The 14,573-nt window shown below is 41.1% G+C and overlaps 1 long non-coding RNA gene across 1 annotated transcript; it reads left to right on the top strand.

Annotated features, from left to right (window-relative positions):
• The first annotated feature begins 6,781 nt into the window (after positions 1–6,781).
• Positions 6,782–14,207, top strand: LOC130143134 (uncharacterized). The gene is made up of 2 exons (XR_008819653.1): positions 6,782–6,920; positions 11,516–14,207. It is a non-coding gene; the product is annotated as an uncharacterized LOC130143134 (long non-coding RNA).
• The last annotated feature ends 366 nt before the right edge of the window (positions 14,208–14,573 follow it).

Below are 14,573 nucleotides of genomic sequence, written 5' to 3'. Positions count from 1 at the left end.
ATTTGTGTGGCCACATTTCTTTAAATTCAGATGTGCATACTCAAGTTACAATGAAGTGGCTTTTTGAGGAAATTAATCTTCTGTTAGTCTGCTGCTGACACTGAATATTACTGTTAAGTGTATTACAGCTTGAATTCAGCTTCTGCTGATAGTCAAAAGGTTTGTCAGTCGTATTATGTTTAATAACAATAACTGTAATTCTTGCTGTACTATACCAGTTTGCTCCAATATTATGCTTTAATTGCTTCTGCTGTTGTTTCTGCTGCAGGAATAACCTATGAGTGTCTTGGGAACATCTCAACAAGGATTTTGCTTACTGCATTTGAAATGCACAAGTTAGACTGGACGCAGCAGTTAGTTGCCAAGGGAATTTCAAGAACCATAGGATCATAGAATCACGGAATGGTTTGTGTTGAAAGGGACCTTAAAGAACTTCTCCGACCCCCATGATGTGGGTAGGGATATCTTCCACTAGATCAGGTTGCCGAAAGCCCATCCAGCCTGGCCTTGAACACTTCCAGGGATGGGGCAGCCACAGCTTCTCTGGGCAACCCGTGCCAGTGCCTCACCACTCTCACAGTAAAGAATTTCTTCCTTGTATCTAACCTAAATCTATGCTCTTCCAGTGTAAAACTACTGCCCCTTGTCCTGTGTCTGTCTTTCAATATTTAAAGAAGGTTTGTAAGGCCACAATGAGGTCTCCCTGGAGACCTCCCTTCTTGAGGTAACAACCCCCACTCTCTCAGTCCAGCCCTCTGAGCAGTTTCGTGGCCTTCGTCTTGACGCACTGTAAAAGGTCCATGTCTGTGTTGTACTAGGAACCCCAGACCTGGCTGCAGTACTCCACGTGGGGGTCTCGTGAGAGAAGAGTATTTATTACTCATTGAGCCTCTTTATACAGCAGCATATTCCTGAGGAAAGCACTGGTGCCAGTCCCTGCTTTATGCCACCTCTGCTACATAGGCAGATTTCTGTCTGCAGTACTGGGTATTGTGTGTTCCTTTGGCTTTGGCATAACAGCTGCTGGGTGCCTGTCCTCGCTGCTGTGTATCAGCCAGAGCAAATGTATACATGTGCTTTCCATATTTGACTTTATCCTCAACACCAGAGCTGGAATGGGCCTAGTTATGATCATAGCACTTCTCACAACATCAGATTTGTGTACTATTACTTTGCACTCATAGCTTTCAGGGCAAATAATTTTTATGTTGGGCTTTTTAAACATTAGTTTTTCCCAACAGTTCGCTAGTGCTATGTAGGGTTGCAGTCCCAAGCTTTCAGGATAAAGATGTTTAAAACTGGGATCAGATTCAACCATATCTCCTCTCTGTGATGCAAGTATCAAATGCACATATTATCAAATAGAATGATAGATAATAATGTTTTTTACCCCGCTGTGAATATACACAGGCTGCACCCCATTCAACTAGTTCTCTAACAGAACATACTAATTCCTCCTCCTAGGATGGTGAGAAACGGGATCTTGGGGTTCTATTTCGCATTTTGGATGGAAAACCTAGATAAATCTATACATCTCTGTAGAACATAATAAATACTTTCCAAGGTGTACTGAGGGAGAAAAAACAAAAAAGCTGCTGGATCTCATTTTCATCCCAGTACTTAATAAACTACCAGTATTTCAGAAAGGAGGTTGTTGTAAATAAGCAGTATAATATGTACGGAGTAAGGATTTTCTACATACTGACAAGTTACCATCTTACTCATGAAATGCTGGCTGTAATAAAATTTCCAAATGAAAACTGTGCTTCATAGATTGAAGGAGTGGTTGTAAGATAAGCAATGTCCTATCTCATTTGCTGCATAGTCTGTCACATTTCTAAGTGCTTTGGGCTCACACGAAAGGAGTACCTTGTCATAACATGTAAATTAAAGAGGCCAGGGCTCCATGTTGCTGTGGAAGCCTTAACCTAATCTTTGGGTTTTGTAAGATTTGAAATCTCAGATGTAATGGTGTATTAGTACAGGGTTTTACATTGAATGTACTGTATAAATTGTTTTATGTGAAGGGTAAATGTTATGAAATTTTAAAACTTTGGACACTGAAGCTGCACAGCAGCAGTCTATGAATGGTGGTAGTTTTTGTGGTCTGGATGACTGCCCATTGGAAAATAAGCTTAAATTTGATCTGGACCAGCTTCTGCTTTAGGTCATGGGAAGCTGTTGTAGGCTTTCCTCTGTCTCTGTGTTAACCATTATGTGCTTATTGTAAGTGGAATCCATCTAAGAACCTGATTGGGAAATCTGACTTAACTACCTGGAACCAGGAGCTCAGTATTTAACCTACATGATAAAGTATTTTTTTAGGCCAGAAGGAGGGACTGGTAACTTCTGAGTCCGAGGGCTGGATGGGGCTAAATAACCTTGTTGGTTTCAGTTGATATTGGGGCACTAGAGAGAGGCTTCACCTGAGCGCCACTGGTTTGTCAGTCATGGTCTGAGTCAATAGATCCTAGGGAGGGCAAAATCTGGTTGAGTTAGGTAAGACTTCTCATTTTACTTCTTTCGGAAGAACCTCAGAGCAGTGGAACTGTACAAGTAGAAGGCTGAACTGCAGAGCTGATTCCCAAGTATGAAGCTGTCACCATTTTTATGAAGTAATCAGGAAATTACGTTTCTCATCTATAAGGTGATGATGCACATAAATCAAAACCTCCATAGAATTGCATGTTTTATTCACATGTATGCCAAGTACTGATGATAGATTTGTGGAAATACATTTGTTATCTGCAATTGAACCGAGCTACAGGAAGATTTCCTGAAGGAAGATTTATGGCACTCTGTAGCTTCCTGTGCAAATTTAATATATTTTACTAGGGGATATCACTGAAGCCATAAATACTGCAATTTAGTGCCCTAGGGATCTGAGCATAAAATATTTTTGTCATGAAGAAGATGTCTGTATGCTTTACAAAAAAAGAATCTGAATAAACTCAAAAAGGAATTATTTGACCTGTATTTGAAGGTATATCCTTCACATAATAAAAACAGATTTTTTTTGTCATCTTTGAAATCTGCCATTATCATTTCATTTGGCTTTTAAAATGAAGGAGGCTTTGGGGGGATGCTGTGTTTAGGGTTATGGTGGAGTGGAGTTCATACAGCTTCTGTGTGCAGGTTCCCCTACAGTTACAGGGAGATGGGCTACAAGGAAACTGTAACAGCCTCCTAACCTAAGGAAGTAGCCTTGTGGTAGTCACCACCTGCTCTCAATATAAATCAGCCAGGAGGAAAAGGTTGTCTTTTTCATCATAGCTGTCAGCTGGAAATGGCTCACTAGGTTTTTACTGTTCCTTGTTGCAGTTTCCTTGTTCTTTCACTTAATGGTGTTTCTTTGGGTCTGGCTCTGGGTCCCTGACCTAACGGGGTACTGATAGTTACCATTGCCTTCAATGGAAATTCTTAGACTGGAAGGAAAGACCAGGTTGCCAGTGAACTAGTAAGAAATCTGACCCTGCCTATGCGAACAAATGCAGCTCTGTCAGCAACCTGTTTACAAAACTGTCACCAGACCTAGTTAAAACACCGTGTGTGTCCTGGGTCTGATTTGCAGTGTAGTCTGGATCTCAAGCATGTTTTGCAAACTGGACCTGTGCTTATAACTACATTTGGGAGTAGCCATATGGTACATAGATACCATATTTGATCTGGGGGAGGGAGAATGAATGATTTCAGATAACGTGTATGTTTGAGAAAGTTAGGATGTTCACATATGTTTTGTGAGCGCATTAAGGCAGTTTGAAAGGATGTATGTGCTCGGATTTAGCAGGTTATGACTTCAAGCACCGAAAGGCAGACTAATCCCAGTGCATGGCTTCAGCACAGTGAGTAAAAGCAGCATTAATAGGAGGGAAGGGAACTTGGTAATAGCATAATCAAAATGTCACTGGATGCTTCAAAGACAGCAATACAGTTACTATGTATGAAAAAGATGGTTTAAAAGTACTTGAGTAGGAATTTTAACACCAGGAGAGGGTTCTGTTCTTCCAAGGAAGCATTTAATTGCCTTTGCTGCTATGTATTTTTGTGTTCCTGCAGTGCCCTGCATATTTTATTCACTGCATACTTTCCAGTATATGCAACAAAAGAATATTCTTATGAATACTCTCTCCTTGTGTTTGCATATTCCACTGTGCAGTACATCTGATTCAGTGCATCCTATAAAAGAAGAGTAATGACCATCTTAAGTAGACTCTGTGCTAGAATCTACCTTCCTGATTAAGGCACCTGAAGAGTAGATAACTGGCCTAAGGTAAGTTGGAAAATTCACTTCCTGCTATTGAAAATGGTTGTCTAGATGGGCAATCTACAAGAGAGATATAGGCAGTGGTTCAGAGCATTTATAGGTATGCCTCTTTTCCTGTAGATCATGTGTGGATCATAGGAGGCTACTTGCTAAATGAGTCTGTATCTTGTGTGTGATTCTGCCAGCTGATTCTGAAAGAGGAGAAAAGTACATCTAAACAAGATAATTGGAGGGCTTCAGAGTTGTTTGCGTGACATCCCAACATTTGTTTAATTGGCATCCAAAAAGTTGAATTCCCTTTTTCAAAGACCAAGTGAAGATTGTGCTCTAAAATTAAAGAAGTAATAGAATGCAGTCATGTTGTATATGCATGATAACTGAGGACAGATTATCTCAATTGTTCCTTGAGTTCGCTTGAGCTGAGAGGATGGAATGGAGCAGTCGGGACCTGACCTTGTGTCTACATGTCTACACGCAGTATAACTGAATTGAGATTGCACACATAACTTACGCAGTCTGGATCATGAGCAGGCCTGCTGCGCCAAAGCATTGTTTTCTGAAAATGCACGTGTGCAGCATAATTACTTTACAATTTGCACTGGTCTGTTGTAGCATGTTCCAGCGGCTAAACATTTGTTATCAACTTTCACAATCCCTAATGCTGCATCTATTAAAGACAATGGCAAAACAGTGGGGATACTTCAAATGCTAAACGAACCCAGATCAACTCAGAATGAATCTGTATTTTACTTCAACAGAACTGTTTATACTAAAGGGATTTTCTTCCCCTATGGTTTGATATTGTTTCCATCAAGTGAACGCTCATGTAAACATGATCTCCTGTATCACCCTGAAAGTCATTCTATGCCAGTTACTTTAAAAACAAATACCAGATGTCTGTTTATATTTTTTGAGGTAAACGCTCACAACTGTCGGCAGCAGTGGCCTCTGTGTGATTCAGGCTATGATGGAAGTTCCAGCACAGTTTCTAGTTGTTCTGGTTTATAATTATGGCAAAGAAAACAAATTCATACTATGGTCTAATTGGGAATGTAATTTAAGTACCTTTGAGAAAGCTGTTTTCTTAAAACTTCTCTTTTTTGCTTTGGTCTCATCACCTCTGCAGTAGATTCAGATGTGAACTTGGCTTGGTCCTTCTACATGCAGATACTGTAATAGCATAGCTAGAGTAATTCAGGCTTCTCTCGCCTCCCGGTCTGCCCCCCACTGTTTTGTACTTGTGGTTATATATAATGCTGTATTACAATATGCTACTTCTAGTTTAAGAGTCTTTTACTTGGAGGGAGTATCAAGAAATATCTTCTCTTTAATTAAATGTTAAGGTTCTGTTCTGTTTCTGAAGTGTCAGTCTATGCAGTGTTTGACAAACCAGAGTCTAAGTTCCTTGAAATGGACATCGTTACTTTATAACACTACATGCCTGAATCATTAGCTAGATAATACATTACATATATACACTAAGATATATGTACTTATGTATAATCAAAGAATTGCAGAATGGTAAGGGTTAGAAGGGATCTCTGGAGACCATCTACTCCAACCCCCTGCTAAAGCAGGTTCACCTAGAGCAGGTTGAACAGAATCACATCCAGACAGGTTTTGAATGTCTCCAGGGAAGGAGACTCCACAGCCTCTCTGGGCAGCCTGTCCCAGTGCTCTGTCACCCTCAAGGTAAACCAGTTTTTCCTCACATTCGGGTGGAACTGCCTGTGTTGCAGTTTGTGCCTGTTGCCCCTTGTCCTGTTGCTGGGCATCATTGAAAAGAGACTGGCCCCAGCCTCTTGACACCTGCCCATAAGATATTTGTGTACATTGATAAGATCCCCTCTCAAGTCTTCTTTTGTCCAGGATAAACGGGCCTATAGATATATATAAAATATATATACATGCTCTGTATGTTATATACTCTACCTATATATGATATATCTATAGTATAATTACAGTTATATTGTAGATTATACAATATAATCAGCTTCTAACATACATGGAGAGAAATGGTTGTGTGACATGCATATTTCAGACCAAACCTTGGGAACGTTGAATAGTTTTCTGGTTTAGAATTCTATGTTCTATCAAATTGTTATAACTGGGTAATTCACCATGTGATGGCACTTGTTTCAAACTCAGAAACCTTAGGCTGCTAAGAGAACACTGAAAAATCATAACTTGCATCCATAGCAAAACCTGAATTCAGTGGCATTCACCTCTGATTCTTTGTGAGTTGCCCACACAAACAAGGAAGAAGAAGTTAAGTAGGAAAATGTGCTTGGCCAAGACTATAATATTTCTCTTGAAAAATTTCTGGATACATATGAAAGGATTCTCTTCATAAATGCCACTTCATTGAAAAAGATAGAAGCAGTAGGAAGGCACTTAAAGGGGGAAGTTTGACTTGCTATTTTTCATGTAATGGAAAGGTTAAAATCCTCAGTAATAATGAGGAAAGCTGTTTAAAGTTGTTAATCTTTTCCTTTATGCTTTGATTCAGGCACTCTACATGTTAATATTTGTGGACACCAGTAAAAGTAAAATTCTATCTAGTGACTGAAAAAGCCAAAGATGTGGAATCTGTTTGCACCTGGAGACCCTGATGTCCAGAACATCAAACTATTCTGCCACCCTTAGCTCAAGAAAGGTAAAAGTTTAGGCCTTTTTGCAGTGCTGCAGTGTTTTCTCTGCATGGTTAGGTGTTTAGACCATGGTGGTAGGTTCAGTGTGGTGATAGTTTTTCATCTTGTACATGAAGTCTTAGCCTCTAACATGAGAACAGACAGCTGTTTCCTGGTAGTCTTGAGGGTGATGTGTTGGGGGTGGGGGTGGGGAATCATGGTAAGAAAATAATTTTAGAAAGTTTAAGGGAGTGTAAAAAAAATAGAATGAGATATTTTTATTTTACTCGCCTTACCATAGAAATCCCAAGGCTCACCTTAGTAGAAACCATCATGTTTAAGACTCAGAGCAAGCAATAAAACCTTCCGTAATTGAGTTACTGTAGTTTAATCATGTCACCAGTTTAGCTTTTGTTGTTTCATTCCTTCAGAGGCAAACAGTGGGTATCCAGAACCACTGGGAAACTGCAGTGAGTCTGTTCCTCCCAGTAGCGGAGAACTTCCATTTTTAGCCTTGCAGGATTACAGGGTAACAGACATGAAGTCTGTGATACGTGTCTGGCTCTACCTTTTGTTTTTGTTCAGGCAGGGAACTGGGAATTAACTAGAAAAGATTACAGCTACCCAGTAGCTTGGTTTGGGTGAGCTGCGATGGTAGCCACTGTGCAGCTGTGGCCTCTTCACAGCTGCAGAGGCTGCAGCTGATCTAGGGTGCAACCTGGAATTTCTTCATTCTCGGCTTTATGCTGGCACAGTCATAGGGAAAAACTGCAAATCTGAAAGGGAAAGATGTAAAGGGATCTTTCCAAAAATGGTGTGTCCTCTGCAGAGAAGAAGGGTGATGTCCTTGGTTAAAAGTTGGTATTGGTGAGCGTACAGTTGAAGACTATACCATAATGCATTTACACCAGTGGAGCATTGGTAATGCTGTAATTTTGTAACTTTTGAGTGGTTTTATAACTAATATTTCTAGTGCAGCTTTTGACAATGTGCTTTTTGAAAACTTTTAAATAAAACCAAAATCCAAAAGGAATTCTGTTACTCCAAAGTGATTGATTCCCACATGGATCATCATGGACTTTTAGAACCACAATTTCTATTACTTGACTGATTGGGGTGGCTAATAGCAGGAAGCAGTACAATCACTTCTGTGGGCCAGGCAGTTAGGGGAAGAAAGGATGTACTTGCTAGTAGGTGTCACAGAATCTGATTGAAAACAAGAGTGCTGGCATTTGTGAATTCTTGGTTCTATTCTACATTCTGGGGACAGTGTTAGTATAATTAACACAATGGATCATTATGCCGTGGCTATGTTGCGTCTGTCTCTTGGAGTCTGCTCTGCTTTTTCATTTCTTCTTGTTACCCCAAGCTCTTTGGCTTGTTTCCAAGCTAACGAGCTTCCTCAAGTGTAGTGCATGGGCACCATGAACGACTATTGATGGTACAAGGGGCAGAATTCTCAGCTCTCAGTTCTGGTGCCACAGCAGCTCCTGGGGGTCAGGACCAGAAATTGCATGAGAAGTCCCGAACTGCCCTACAGCTCCTTTTGTAATTGGGATGCTCAGTTCATTTGTGGGAAGGATGCACACACAGTCTGGTGGTGGACATGGAGAAAGTGTGTGAGGTCAAGGTCATCTTCTGTTTCAGTGAAGTGCTCAGAAAATCATGATGGTACTTTCTAGGAGATGTATATGGAGCATGGATAAAACACAGTTTGTAAAACTTTGTAACTTGGCCAAGGTTTTCTGAAGGCTAGTACTGGGCATGACTCTGACAGTCTGATCCTTTGCAGTAAGGTAACTTCTTTTCCCATCCTCAGGATCTCTCCCAAAGCATGCAGACAAAATAGGTTCTCAGTGAAATGGCTGTAAGAACAAGGAGGAAGGCAGATTGCACCCCTTTAACCCAACATTCAGAACAGCTGTACTATTTTAGCTGAAACTTACCAGAAAAAATTCAGCCTGACGCAGACACTCAGCATGGAAAATTTCAGCTTGAGCATTTAGAGTTTGGCTAAGTTATAAACAACTGAAAGCAGGGCCCTATAATGGAAAGTGTTAAGCAAGCTCAGCTATTGCTGGAAGTAAGAGCAGTGTGTATAATACAAGTACAGACGTACTTGCATTTGTATACATGTACAGATGTATATGTATTTGTATGCATAAGCAGATACAGAGTACCCAGGATGATAGAGTAAGTATCAATGGCTTACTTGTATGATAGCATTACTGATCGGGCACAAAGCAATGAATGAAGTACAGAAGCCAGTCTGTAAGCACATTTGGTTTTGAATTTTAAGCTCTGCAGGGGCAGTTCAGCAGAGGTGCTGCAACTGTAACACAGGAGAACTCCTTACCTGCTGAAGGCAATGAAGCTGCTTCTTTTAGACCAGATCAAAGGAAATATTTAAAGAGAGCTGAGCAGGGGTTTGGCCAGTGTCTCAGTATTTAAGTGCACTCGCTTGCTGTAAGGCTGTGGAGAATTAAGCTCTGGAGGTGATACTGAAGCAATGGAGTAGCAACTGCGGAAAAGTTTGCCCTTTGCCTGTTCTTTCTGTAGTTCATTCTCACCAGCCATGCAACATAGTTCCTGTGCTTGGGGGAGGAAAGGATGTGAGTTTTTTGTATGCAGTAAACTTGTCTGGTTTACTTCTCTGGATTATAATGGAAAATCATATTTTAAACACTCAATGATTTTGGCTTAACTAAACAAGGAGTGACAGAACCAACAATATTCTTTAGGAAAATTGTGGGAAGGACTTTTTGTCATCTCTCTATGCAGTAAAAATAGCTGTAATATGTTTGCATCAGCAGTTTCTCCTCTTGAAAGCTGTGTTTAGATGGCATAGACTTTTTGCTATTTCTCTTTGGTGTGGTATGCACATACTGTAGTAATCCATTTTTTCATCAGGTTGTTGCTAATAATGAGCCACCTAAGCTCTGAAAACCTCCCTCTGCTCTTAGCTGCAGAAGAATGCTTAAAGGATTTAGGGATGTCAGTCATCATCTTGTTTTTTAGCAGGAGTGTGTGTATGTGTGCACAGGGACGAGGGGAAGAGAGCCTGAGCCAGAGTTCAGAAATTACACTCTGTGTGTGGTCTGAGGTTATTTCTCATTTCATGAAATGCACGTTTCATTCCTGGCTCAGGCAAAACTTGCACGTCACTGAATAAGTCCCTTATCCAGTTTCCAAAACACTGAAAAGATTTGAAAGGGCTCTGTGGGTGGACTGCTACTATCAGCAAAAGCAAATAAGCTAACCTATTTAGCTAAGCATTTTTTAATACTTAAACAGAATAACCTTCAGCAACACTTGAACAGTTGTGGCCAACCAAGGGAAGAGCAGGGAAAAAAGCCACAGAAGTTTAAGCAGTCACACCTTAATTAACATTAATGTTCTTGTCTGTGAATTATAGCTCTTGGTCTGTAAAGGTGCTGTCTGATCAGTCCAGGGAGAGCACTGGGGAATGATTAAATGAACTGATTGTGCTGCTAGGAGTCCCCTGTGATGTGTTGGTCGTAGTTTATTCAGCATTTCACCTTCCTTTAATCAAATGTGGTGCTAAATCATTATAGTCACCCCCAAAAAGATTAATCCAAAGACTCCTTGTGTCAAGCTATTTTGGTGTCCAACATAAGTAAATGGTTCGACCTGTGGATGTCCAGCAGCAAAGCATTATTGTAGCAAATGCTAACTCTGTGCTAAATCTCAGCATCTGAAATAAATTAGTTTAGTTTATGGCAGGAAAACAAACAACAAACAAAAAGCCAAAACTAGGAAAAAAATTCCCAGAATGCAGTCAGGATGCTAATGAACCAAACCAGCAACTATGGGTGAAACTCAAATGACAGGACAGCACCAGGGAGCCTTACAAAATGTTACTATACATCTAATTGGAAATTACTCAGCCAGAATAGGGCTGAGTACTCAAAATTCTATTTTCAGTCCAGTATTCAGTGATCAGAATATCACTGATCTTGATAGATTTACTCCAAATTAGCAGTGGAGCCAAGACCCCAACTGTCTGACCCATGTATTTACAGGATTAACTTTGTTACTGCTCTGAGATAAATCAAGATGTAAGAAACTCTTTTAAAGTGAATCTCAGACAGAAATCTTGGAGCCTGAGAGATCGGGATCTGTGAAAGCCTAGGCAGGGTAAAGCACAGTAATGTAATTTGGTTGAGGCATCCTGTGACAGGTACAAAGCAATGATCTCCTTGCCCTGGGTAGCACAGTGTGGACCTACACCTCTCAGAGGTCTAGCAAAGTGCAGAGCTAAAGGCCTTTTCCCAAGGAGAGAGGTTCAGGCTTCATTGTGGCATGAGAGAGGAAATCATCAGGCTCTACATGGAGGATTTTGCTGAGACCTTTGCAACCCAGAATGCAGCTTTGAATGCTTCTCACTTGCCAGTGCCAGTGTTTAATTAAGTCCCAAGGGTCTCACATTCTGAGTAAAGAGTGGAGAAATGAACGTTGCCGAGAAGCTGTTGAATCACAAGCAAGAGGGAGGAGGCATTTGACGTTTTTGCTTCCTTCATGATGTTAGCAATTCTTACTTGCTTAGTGCAGGCCAAAGACTGATGAATTGCCAAAGTCGTGTTGTATGTTGTCTTTGCAGGGTGCGCGGAGCTGGAAGCAACAGGTGACACTGTGCAGTTCTTGTCTGTGTTCACAGCCCAGTGCCACAAGACCTCCCTCATCACATCTTCCACATGGGAAGGAGGAGGCAGGCTCAGCCTTCCCTTTGACGTTGGATCTGCATCTGTCCCTAGTTACTTTTTCCCCATGGGGAAACTGAGACACAAGGGAGGTAAATGTCTGTGGTGGACCCAGGTTGCTGTGGACCTAATCTGAGAAACTGTGCTTCCTTTCTTAGGTGGTGTATCACCCTGCAGCAGATCTTCTGCTGGGCTGGTTGACAGATCTGCCCAAACGGTGAGCACTGGATGGGGGTGTGACATGAAGCACGTTGTGCAGTCAGGGATGGATGGTATGGAATTCTCCAAAGCATGTGCAGTTACAATCTAGACAGGTTAGTGAACATAGGCCCAGAAAAGATAAATGTGTTGAACCATGCAAATTAAAAGTTAAGAGTAAGCAAATCTGGACAGTGAAACAACTGAGCTGATGGGGAAGTGTGAGATGTGAAGAAATTTTTTTGATTAACTACAGTCCTGTCACAAATGGTCCAGGGAGAGTTCTGAGCAGCAGCATACCCATGCACTACGGAAGTCATTATATGTTTCCCTTGCCCTTGGGTAACAGCAGTTGATGTCCACATTTTCAGCAGCTCCAAAGCTGAAATTTGTCTTGTGTTATTGTTTATTTAGCCTGACTATTTCTGGACAAGGTGTTAGCCCCTCATTCGTTTGTGCTTAATGCACAGCAGCAAGGCCAGCTGCTGAATATGGGGCTTTTCTCAGCAGTTGTCTGCATTAACGTCTGGCTACTGAGACGAAGTTGTGCTGCCAGACCTCCACGACACTGTCCAGACAAGGCTTTCCCAGAGCTGGATGAGCCTAGGAAAAAAAAACACCAAAGCCAAAACCCTCTTTGAGAAATCAATGCCAGTTTCAAATACCACACTGTAAAGTGCTTCTGCTTGTGAAGCTAGCAATCAGAGAACGTCTGCCTGGACAAGGGCTCTGAACCAACTCCTGTTACAGGACCTGACCCTGTGTTCTTGGTGGTAAGTGACCACATTACTCTTTGGGGCCTGTGGGTGTCAAAGACAAGACGCATGTGAGAAAAGTCACCAGCTGAAAGCAGGCACATGTTTTGCACACTAGAGGTAGTTTAGTAGCCCAAGCCTGTTTCTGATTAAAATAAGAGTCCTTCAGATGAATGGAATGTAAACCACATACCAATTATTGGAATCCCATAAAGGAAACTCCCTTTTCCATCTGCCTATCCATCCATCCGCCCACCCACACAAGTACAGTGTCTCAGAAATATCCCTCTGTAGAAATGAGGGAGAAATTCAGTGCTTGCTTCCTTTTTCCTTACCTCCCAGGTGCTGGATGACAACTGAAGAGATGAAATTGCAGTGAAGCCACTTAAACACTTATCAAAGAAATGGACCTACTAATTAAAAGGATAGTATTTCCTGGCACCAAGACAAAATACACAAAGCTGAATCTCAAGGCCTTCCTCAAACAAACTGTGTGGGAATGTGGCTGTGTGAGGGCTGCAGGAACAAGCCGTAGAGTAAGACCCACTCAAAGGGAAAGAGTTAGATCAGCACACTCATTAGAAAAAAATACTAAGGCATGCATATAGCTGTTTCAGTTGCCAAATCTCTTATTGCTTTGCATTCCCATTGGACTTTTTATTGAGGCTTTTCCATGTAACTGATTACAGTAATTAATGTTCCCATCAATCCTGTGAGGCAGAAGGTGTTTCTCCCAGGTCAGCTGTGCATTGTAAGTATTACAGTATCTATTTTACAGATTGTAAAACCAAGACACAAAGTTCAGAGACAGCAAATCAGTGCTGAACTATGGTAGAGTCCCATTCCTGACTCTGACCACAATACACACAGTTTCTCCTAAGTATACACTAATCTCAAACACACTGCTTAAATGAGCAGACCTTCCCCATATAAATGAAGGCAATATATCTGCTTTGGTGAGCAGTCTCTACTGCTAACATCTGTTACCCCACGTAAAGAATTTAGATCCAGGATAAAGGTAGTACTACAACATGCTCTTTATGTTCCTACTATAATTGCAGGACAGTTCAGTCTCAATGCAAAAAGCAGACTTTGTATAGATGGAAGAAGTTTTAAATGTTAATAATTTAGTTAAGAGTTGGGTCTACAGTGGTATTATGGTCTAGTTCATGGTAACTTTTTTGATACTCTGCTGGCCTCTAGAGGGGTAATTTATACACGAGCTGAAGCAGTAACCTAGGGGTTTTAAGCAATACTGTCTGCTCTTCAGTCCTCTTGCCAGGTAGTTCTTTTTTATTTTGCAAGGCATTTAAGTAGTGAAGCTTTGTAGGTCTTTGGAAACACTTTTTTTCACTTCCATGGTTTTCCCTTTCCCTGGGCAATGGATGTAAGATACGTTTCTTCTGCTCAAATAAGGGTAGAATATCCTGGCAATAAATGCCTCAGCCCTGAGGAAAATGTGCAAGAGGTGTGAGTAAGAGAGAGAAATGCAGAAAAGAGAATACAGCATTTTATGTATAACATTTATCCGTAATTAAAAAGCTCCTAAACACTGACAATTCTTCTCATGAATCCCATCATGCTCACTGAAAGCCATTAACTGCATTATGAAACAAAACAAAGCAAAACAAAACAAGAACCCAAACAAAACCAAAAAAAACCCAACATGCCTTTGAAATCCCCGAGAGACAGCACATCTTGCTTGGCTTTTTCTGCTGTCTGCTTCTGTACTCGCTGCAAGGGCTTGTTATATTCCATACTTCATTCCCTGGTCCTACCTTTTTTTCCGGGATATATGTATTAAATCTGAGGAAAACGCTGAACAGAAAGGTTGACCCTTTTCTGCAAAGGGGAGATAATGGTCTGTAAGCAGTAACTGCTTCCAGAGGGTGTTGTGGCTTTGTTCGATATTAAGTACATACATTCTTAGTGCTTAAAGTGTGCTTTTCTGTAACTTCAGAGCATAGCAGGCATCTTGGTACATCTATGTGAAGGCCTGAGTTAC

Source organism: Falco biarmicus, chromosome Z (genome assembly GCF_023638135.1).
Source record: "Falco biarmicus isolate bFalBia1 chromosome Z, bFalBia1.pri, whole genome shotgun sequence".
In the NCBI taxonomy this organism is placed as follows: Eukaryota; Metazoa; Chordata; class Aves; order Falconiformes; family Falconidae; genus Falco; species Falco biarmicus.
The sequence above is the reverse complement of the archived record's forward strand: the minus strand, read 5'-3'. Positions and strand labels throughout refer to the sequence as shown.